General features: G+C 47.6%; 1 pseudogene across 1 annotated transcript; it reads left to right on the top strand.

The window, feature by feature from the left end:
- Positions 1 to 4,468: 4,468 nt before the first annotated feature.
- LOC308609261 (spermatogenesis-associated protein 17-like) lies at positions 4,469 to 5,532 on the top strand (annotated as a pseudogene). Its single transcript has 2 exons — positions 4,469 to 4,585; positions 4,964 to 5,532. The product of its transcript is annotated as a spermatogenesis-associated protein 17-like (transcript).
- The last annotated feature ends 4,499 nt before the right edge of the window (positions 5,533 to 10,031 follow it).

Here is a 10,031-nt window from a genome sequence, read left to right as displayed (position 1 = left end):
CATGCTTCACAGGTGAGAATCTGAATTACTGTGATGCCACTGCACGTCAGAAGTTACCACACCCCTTTATCCACCAGAAAGGGGGTCCTTATTACCACTTACTAGTTAGAGGTCCAGCTCCCAAATCCCATCCTCAGGATGTCTAAGGCCCTTCACAGTACCAGCTACCCGGGTCCCCAGAAAGCAGAACGTAAGACAAAGGGTTATATGCATGTATCTTTATCGGGAAATGGGAGCCCAGAGAGCAGGGGTTGGGGTGAGCAGGGGGGCAAACTAGGGAAGGAGGAAGAGCCAGAACAAGGATATGATATCTAATTATGCACCATGGTGGATGACTGGTTGTCTGATGCCATAAAACCCTCTGAGAAGCCAAATGAAATATGTCTTGGAACTAGGGGGAGGAAGGGAAGCAGTTACCTCTCATCTCCTCTCCCCATTGCCCTGTTTCCCTCCGTGGGAGCCTAACCGGCCATCATGCGGCACGTGCGCATGGCAAACAAGCTGCCCTGGACCTCCATGCCATAGCGGCAAAGGAGGCCAGGATAGAGGCGTGCAGCTAAGCACCTGGGGTGAGGCACTCTTGAGCTGTACCCGCATGAAGTCTAATGAACCTCCACACAGAAAGAACTAGAGTAAGAGACAGGTGAGTCTAAGCACATCTGAAATAGCCCTCCCTTTTTCTTCTTTTTCATTCTTTAAAAAAAAAAAACAGAAAACAAAAAAAAACCAGATCTTTGTTCCACGTCTCGTATGGTGCTGGGGCAAGGTGCTCAGGACATGTGCGGGAGGGCTTGCTCTTTCTCAGGCTGGAAGCTGGAGCCGGGAATCAGGGACTGGGTTGGGGAAGGAGTTGAACCACCTCGCTTAGGATTCTTTCCAGACCCAGGAAGCTGCTGGTAGGAAGGACCAAGGCCACGAGCAATACAGACTACTGGCCCAGGGGCTTCTGCTTACTTCCTGCCACAGGACGGAGGCCACCACTTTCCAAGCCCGGGAAGAATGCGACAGTCAGAAGAAGTAAGAATCCTTTAAGGGAGAATAAAGGAGGGAGGCCTCTGGGGAAAAGGGGGGCAGAGCGGGTCCTGAGAGGTGGGAACTGGATCCAGTCAGGGCCATGGAAAGAAATCATCAGAGCCGCCACTTAAAGTCCTGTCCGCTCCCATCTGTAGCTAGGGCTGTGGAGGAAGAGGGAGGGAGGGGTCTTTGGAAGACAGTGAGTGGAAGGAAACTGCGCAACAGCAAGCGGCCCTTTGGGCCATGGATGAGCTGCTCGCATCTGAGCCCATGGCCTCAAGCAAATGGATGGAGAGCCACAGGCAGGATGCCTTAGATTTGCTGCATCCCACAGTCCCAAGAAACCACAATTGAAAATCAATAATCAGGGACTTCCCTGGTGGTGCAGTGGTTAAGAATCCGCCTGCCAATGAAGGGGACACGGGTTGGAGCCTTGGTCCGGGAAGATCCCACATGCCGCAGAGCAACTAAGCCCGTGCGCCACAACTACTGAGCCTGCGCTCTAGAGCCCACGAGCCACAACTACTGAAGCCCACGTGCCTAGAGCCCGTGCTCCGCAACAAGAGAAGCCACCACAATGAGAAGCCCGTGCACCACAACAAAGAGTAGCCCCCGCTCACCGCAACTAGAGAAAGCCCGCACTCAGCAACAAAGACCCAAAGCAGCCAAAAATAAATAAATAAATAAATAAACAAATTATTTAAAAAAAGAAAATCAATAATCACTAATAAATCACTAATGTTACACAGGCAAAATGGCCATTTCATTATCAGGAACAAGCCCTGAGCAGAGAGCAAGAGAGGTTGGCATGGAGTTTGGTTGGCACTGCGGGTTCTATGCCTCCATCGGGGGCAGGAAATGTTCTGCTTGCTGTTGATCCTACTGTAGAGAAACGCGGTCCCTCATGGCCACACTACAGAATTTACAGTCCAGAACTTTCTTGAGGGTTCTGCTCTGATTCCACCAGCCTCACTGATCCCACAGAGTGGCATGGTGCGTGGTGCCCGTGATGTGGCACACTGCTCTTCAGGAATGAGGAACCGGTGTGTGGCTATGGCTTCACAGACAGGGCCAGGACCCTGGAATGGACATGACACCTACTGGGAAGGAGGGCTTCTGTGGGACAGGCCTGAGGACAGGGGCAGGACGGGAAAGAAGCTGAGCCGTCCTCAAGGCTCAGTGTGGCACCATGTCTTGCTTGCTTAGAACCCCACATATCTAAAGTGATCACTGTGGCCCTCCCAGCCAGCCAGGCATCTGCCACTGCATCCAGGGGACTTGATTACTAAAGCTGTTTGTTTTACCGCTGATGCAACGTGACACCAGCCTGTGTGATCTGGCTCTGGGCATCACGTTGCCGGCACACAGCAATGAGATGGAAATTTGGCTGCTGCAAAAGGCACTGATTTTGCCTTCTTCTCTGAATCTCCTTTCTCTGAACAGCAGGGACATTTCAGTCCCATGTAAAGCACACACTCTCTTCCTCCTGGCAAATGCCCAGTACCGTAATTCCCCATATAGTGCCACCTTGGAAGAGCCTCGGGTAGCATGTCAGGGGCAAGAAGACTGCACTGCATCTTAGGTCCTGAGGAACTGGGGTAGTGATGTGCCCGGAGAGAATGCACTTGGGTACTGAAGCATCTTCTTGGCCTTGCTTGCCTCTGTGCTCAGGAGAAAGGGCTGGGGAGATGAATGGCCCAGCTCACAGGAAGAGTGGCAAGCCACTGCCTTGCCCTTTGGTTTCGTTACTCGTATTGCACCAGGTGGCATCTATACTCATTCTGCAAGGCAGCAGTGCTTCCCTGCTGGCAGACACACTGTGCAGCCAGGGGGCAGGATGGGAAGGCATAGCTACAGCTACAGCACAATTGGTGGCCGCCTGCAACCCAGGATTGGTCTCTGAACCACCAAAGCAAGTGGGGGGACTTTCTGGAAAATGCTGCAGATGGGAGGTCCAAGCCTGTGGAGAGCCAGAAGTGAAGCCCAGAGACGGAAGGGAGCTTGCCCAGCGTCCCACACTGGGTCAGGTGCAAGACTGAGCTGGGAACACAGGGTCTTGCCTCCCAGGCCAGGCCTCTTATCATTTGAAGGAGCTGCCACCAACAGACATCCAGTGTCACTGTCCCCCTCCCCACATACACACATTTATTTGTCCATGTTGCCTGTTCGTGCACTATAGTCATTTCATGTACAGGACTCGCGTTTCCCAACCCTGTCCCTGGGTGTATGAGCATGCTTTGCACTGGCAAGCATTTTGCAACAGCAGCTAGAAACTGGCTGTAGCTGAGTGACAGCTGACACCTGACAGATATGAAGTCACTGAATCCTCACTCCAACCCCGTGAGGTCGGTACCCCAATTAGCCCCATTTTACAGGAGAGGAAACAGAGGCACAGAGAGGGAGGCACAAACTGCCCAAAGTCACACAGCTTCTAAGTGGCAAAGCCTGGATTGAAAGCAGGCTGGCCCCTGGTTGCTTGCCTTTACACTGTGCTACATAATCTCTCACAGGGTCGCAGGGTCGCATGGTTGGTTTGAGGATCTGATGAGTTAATATGTGTCAGGTGCCAGCACCTGCTGCCAAAGGCCCCTCCAGCTCTGCAGGGCGATACATCTGTTGTCTTTAATGATGAGTGTGAGATGGTCCCTCCTCGCCCTCTCAAGAGCGTCCAGCCCAAGTCCAACGCTCTGCACACAGTAGGTGTTCAGAAAAGGCTCCTTTCTGCAGTTCGTCACTCAGACACACAGGCATTCACATATCGCACAGCAGCTCTGCGCCCGGCCCTGGGCTAAAACCTGATACACAACAGCTGGTGCCTGAAACCCAGAGGCACCCAGTCTAGTGGGGAGGTGGGCGGATCCGCAGTTACAGGCCAGGGCTGTAAGGACCCACAGGAGCGGCAGCTCACCCGCCAGAGGTGCCTTCTGTAAAAAGGCAGCCCCTTCTCCTGACCTTGGGGAGGAGGGGCCGTGGTCCATGAAGGTAACACAGGCGAGAACGAAGGCTTCAGCTGAGGCCTGATGGCTGAGAGGAGTGGCCCAAGTGAGCAGGGAAAGGAGGGCCCTCTGGTCCGCGGGGAACACGGAGTGCGTGGCATGGAGGTGTGAAAGAACAATGTGTTTTGGAACAGCCAGTTGATGGCTGTGTCCACTGCCTGAGTTGTTTTTGCGGGGGCTGAGGGACAAACCCGGAGGGCAGACCGTTGAGCCAGAGGATTATTCGCAAGCCTTAAAATCGAAAGGAATTTGCCCTGCTAGGTTTCAGACTTTCCTGGGACCCGTGGTCCCTATTTTCCTTCCAATTTCTCCCTTTTGGAATGGGAACGGCTATCCTCTGCCTGTCCCGCTGTATTAGTCAGGGTTCTCCAGAGAAACAGAACCAAGAAGAGATGATAGATAGATACACAGATAGGAGAAAGAAGAGGAGATTTATGATAGAAATTGGCTCACACAGGATGGAGGCCAAGAAGTCCCATCCCCCAGATCTGCCATCTGCAAGCTGGAGACCCAGGAAAACCAGCAGTACAATTCAGTCCAAGTCTGGAGGCCTGAGAACCCAGGAAGCGAATGGGGTAAGTCCCAGAGTCTAAAGGTGGGAGAACCAAGAGCTCTGAAGTTCTAGGGCAGGAAAAGATGGACAACTGAGCTCAAGAGGAGAGAGGGAATCCGCCCTTTCTTCACCTGTTTCATTTGGGCTCTCTATGGATTGCATGATGCCCACGCACACTGCTGAGGGCAGATCTCTTTGCTTAGTCTACTAATTCAAATGCAAATATCTTCCACAAATACCCTCGCAGACACACCCAGAAATAAGGCTTTACCAGCTCTCTGGACCTCCCTTAACCCAGTCAAGTTAGCACATAAAAATAACGTTGGCCAGTGTCCTTGTCCCCACGGTGAGCCACAGCCGCCCCCCCCCACCTCTGTGGGAGACCCTCCAACACTAGCAGGTTCCAGGTATATACAACTCACCGTTCAGAAAAGATCCTGATCCATGGGAGCTGTGGTTACAGAAGGCAAAGCCTTTAACGCACTGAAGACCTAAAGTGAAGCCAAAGCACTCTGTCAGCCTTGGCAGCTGGCTGGCTTGCCGAGGGCCAGGTCCTTTCCTCCGTTCGGAATTCTGCCACCCATTGATAGGAAACGATGTCAGGGACCCTTCTGCGATGTCTCCTAAGTATGGGAACAGCGCTACAAGCCTCTGGAACTGACGCTGCGAGTGGCAGAACCAATCGATGGGCTAAATGGGGCCAGAGCACAGCTCCAGAGACAGGAATGGACTTGAAATGTGAATGACAATATGTTTTTGCCATTTTCTTTCTACCATAAAAATAAAAAGTATGTCCCGACAATGCATTTATCAAGTAAGTATGGTCCTAATGCTTATGGAAGTCAACATTTCTGAGATGAAAATCCTAAGAAATGGATCTGTGACAAGGATTTCCAAACTGTATTGCCATCATTTGATCTCTTTTGAAAGTATGGAAAATTGTATTCAAAAGCTGGACAAATTGTATAACGGTATGCATTTTTGCTAAAAGGTACTTCAAAAAATGCTATAGTAACTAACATAAAAAATCAAATGAGACTGACTTAACTATCAAGCATTTTTTAAAAACCATGCTATAATAATATTTATATGTAATACAGCTCCATATATTTCTTTCATTCTGGTCTAATGGTTTTCAACATTCAAAAATCATGGATTTTGGGGCTTCCCTGGTGGTGAAGTGGTTGAGAACCCACCTACCAATGCAGGGGACACGGGTTCGAGCCCTGGTCCGGGAAGATCCCACATGCCGCAGAGCAACTGAGCCCGTGCGCCACAACTACTGAGCCTGCGCTCTAGAGCCCGCGAGCCACAACTACTGAGCCCGCGTGCCTAGAGCCCATGCTCCGCAACAAGAGAAGCCACCACAATGAGAAGCTCATGCACCGCCATGAAGAGTAGCCCCTGCTCGCCACAACTAGAGAAAAGCCCGTGCACAGCAACGAAAACCCAACGCAGCCAAAAGTAAATTAAAAAACAAAAAATCCAAATCATGGATTTTGTATTTCAAATCGCTTCTCCAAAATGAACTCAAAGTAGAACTGAAAACTACCTGAAGTACCCTCTCTCTTTAAATTAATTAATACAGTAAATAAATAGTTTTACATAATATAATGAGAAAGTATTGATGGTGTCCAAAAGCTAAAATATTTCTCATTGCTGTATAGACACAGTATAGTTTAAAATACTATATTCAATATGTGTGTTATTTAAAGTGCGAGGTGCCTTTAGGGGATTCCAAATAAATAGCATCTTGGGTCTCTGATGACCAGTTTACAGACTAGAGAAGAACAGAGATACCCACATAAACTTCAAGATTACAAAATAAACTCTCAATGAATGCTGTATTTAATTGCAAAGGCACTTTAGAACAGAGAAGTGATTACAATCAACGGGGGACTAATAGGAGGTATTCTGACATCAGACAAGTTTAAAGGAGATATTGGATGAAGACAGAAAAGATCACTACAGCTGAAGGAAAAGAGACAGGAATGAGAAATCAGGCTAGTTAATTCCCCAGGGATCCTCCCACACCAAGAACCAGGGGAAAGCTCCGGTCCATTGGAAAGAACACAAAGTAGATGCAAGCAACTATGTTCCTTAGATTTTGTTAGTATTGCCTCTCCCACGTTTATAACTTTGGATGCTTCAACTGGAACTCAGTATGTTAAATGTAGATAGAAATGACCACCTTTTAACTCCTCTAAAGGAATACGTGAGGGGAAATGTGAAATATTCTGAGCTAATGGAGAAACATACATATAATGCCGAGTGGAATTACAGTTTCAAATGTTTATAAAATAAGTACCATTACCCATTGGAGCATTTATCTAGTATTTGTGACTCACAGCATGAAGTAGTCTAAAATTTTTCATATTTGTGTGTGATTGCAGATTTTAATTCAAAGATACATCCTGTTCATAATGGCCAAAGGTTGAAAACAACTTGAATACTTATTAGTATATGTTAAGTTAAATAAATGCTAAGACACATGAAATGCAATACTATGAAGACATTACAAATGTTAACATAGATCTTTACCTCTTTATTTGAAAAAATGTCTCCAATATATTTCTAAGAAAAAAAAAGCTGGATTCAAAGGAAAAACAAAATAACCTTTACACCCATCTTGGAAGCAGATAACTTGTTGCTTGGTTTCACAAGTTCACAAATGAAGAGGAATTTTGGCCCAGGATGAATGATACCCTGAGTCTCACCCATACCTGATTTAGATGACATGTGGATGAGATTTTGGACTGACAGTTGATGCTGAATTGGGTTAAGACTTTTGCGGATGTTGGGATGGGATGTTGGATGTATTTTTCATGTGAGAAAGACACAAACTTTGGGGGAGGCCAGAGGGCAGACTGTGATGGGTTGAATTGTGTCCCATAAAAATTCATATGTTGATGTTCTAACTGCCAGTACTTCAGAATGTGACTTTATTTGGAACTAGGACCACCGCAGATGTAATTAATTAAGTTGAGGTGAGATGATGCTGCTGTAGGGTGAGACCCTAATCCAGCACTGCCCGTGTCCTTATAAAAATGGGGAAATTTGGACACAGGGCATGCAGTGAAAGAAGAAAATGTAAAGAGACACAGGGAGATGATAGCCATCTACAAGCCAAGGAGAGATGCCTGGAGCAAAGCCTTCCCTTACAGCCTTCAGAAAGAACCAAGCCTGCCCACACCTTGATCTCAGACATCTGGCCTCCAGAACTGGGAGATAATGCATTTCTGTTGTTTAAGCCCCCAGACTGTGGTACTTTGTTATGGCAGCCCGAGCAGACTAAGAGATTTTGGTATTTTGGAGCAGCGACTTTTCCCTGAGGGTAATAGGGAGCCATAGAAATATTTTGAGCAAAAGGGAGGAATGACATAAAATCTGTATTCTAGAAATTTACCCTAGCTACTGTGAGGAGGATGCACTGGAGTGTACGAGACCAGAGGCAGGGAGAATATTTACGACATGTTGCTGGACTCTAGATGAAAGTGGATGGCTGCCTAATATAATAATAGTAGTAATAGTAATAATTAGTAGTTGCAGTACACTTATTTTTACAACTAACACTAGCCCATCACTTCTATTGTGCCAGGTGCTTTTACATGGATTATTATGTTTAACTCTTGCAACAAGCCGATGAGACACGCACTGTGGTATCTCCATGTTGCAGACTAGGAAACTTGCCCCAGGCCACATGGTAAGCAGTGGGCCCAGGATTTGAACCGGGCAGTCTGGCTCTAATGCCCGCATGCAATGGAATGTTGGTAAGTGTTTACAACCAGCCTTGATTTGCAGCATTTGCCCATTTCTGTCGTGTAGCTACTCCCACCACGGCCAATTTCAAGCTACTGAAGAGTCATCAACAAGTCCACAAAATTGCTAAAGATGTAGCAGCCCTTTCTCATGAGCTGGTGCAAGCCAGCCAACTAGCAAAGCGCCAAAGCACCGGGCTCAGAGCTGGTAACATGTGAAGAAGTGCGTGTTCCTTCCCAATCCCCTGGTGAGCTTTGTCTTAATGGGATTTTGTGGAGGCTGCTGGGTCCCAGGCCACCTAGGACATTCGAATCTCGGTTTCACCAGTGAGTAGCTGTGTGATCTCAGACAAGTTGCTGAATGTCTCTGAGCCTCAGTTTGCTCAACTCTGCAATTAGTTCTTATGAGGCTTCATTGAGCTCACGATGTGAAGCACAGGGACTGGTGTACCCAGAGTTTGGGCTGCTTTTATTTTTAAGATGATTGTGTTTCCAAATGTAGAAGAGCGGGAGCACGTTGTCCGTTTTTTGTCCCCCCCCCCCCGCCCCCGCTGACGTCTGCCTGGATAGCATGCCTGCTCGATGCTGGGCTCTGGCTGGTTCCCTGGTGTTACGTCATATTAACCTTCTGAATGGTTGTAGTGATGGTGCAGCAGTAGCCTAGCTGGTTGCTAGGACAGCCACAGGCCTGGGTTTTGTTGTGTGTGTGGTTTTTTTTCCTAATCACAAAATTGCAAATGGTCTGAAGGGTCCTAGAATAGTGGATGGAGCCTCTTCCCATGTGGGGCCTGAGTCGTGCCTGTGCTATTGGAAAAAAAAATGTCATTGCATAAAGAGTAATAATTAGCAAGCCATCTGCATACTTTTTTCTATATAAAATCTCTGACAGTGTCTTTCAGTTGTATGTAGGGTGCAAGAGGAAAACTGGCAGCCATCTGGATTTACGTTAATTCCCTAAATTATTTATCCATCTCTGTTCCAATAACCATTTCCCGTCCTTATCTATGCTTTGATGATATTACCTGTGGCATTCTGGAAGTGGCATTGATGGTAAGCAAGGAGCTGCAGGGGAGAAATTGACTTGTAGCCACAGCTTTCTGGTTTCATGGTGAAATCAATGCAAGCCATTCTACAGCCCTTTAATTAACTGCTCGCTTGCTAATGAGGGCTTTTTTTCTTAAAGGTTCCTATTTTTTAAACAGTGAAGTCACCAGGAAATTACAATCAATATTTTAACAATTTCCCATTTGTCTCCATTGTGAGTCTTAAAAATTCCTACCACCACCAACGTCCCTGAGAAAATTAAAATTGTTTCAGAGCATGGTGAAGAGAAATAATGCAACTCAAAATAATACTTCAAATCAAAATGATTTCCCAGTGGCTCTCGTCCACCCCACCAGGGCGAAATGCCACGTGTGCTCTGCGAGTGCCCCAATCTGGTTCCTCACCTGGCACAGAATCACCTTTTGCCAGACATATCAAAACACTCACCGTTTGCCCGGTGTCGTACAGGGTTCCGACCCACGTGCAGCACCGGGCTTTCATCCTAACATGTTTCACCTTAAAGCCAACATCTCTCATTCAATACCTGCCTCTTGTCTTTGGGGGTGTTTGGGGTACATAACAGTAGCCTCTTCTCTGAGGACAAACAACCTATGGGCCAGGTGCCCTGCCAAGGGGGGTCCCCTACAGAGAGGGTTGCAACTCTGA

The sequence above is a fragment of the Mesoplodon bidens genome, assembly GCF_964165515.1.
Source record: "Mesoplodon bidens genome assembly, chromosome: X".
In the NCBI taxonomy this organism is placed as follows: domain Eukaryota; kingdom Metazoa; phylum Chordata; class Mammalia; order Artiodactyla; family Ziphiidae; genus Mesoplodon; species Mesoplodon bidens.
The sequence above is the reverse complement of the archived record's forward strand: the minus strand, read 5'-3'. Positions and strand labels throughout refer to the sequence as shown.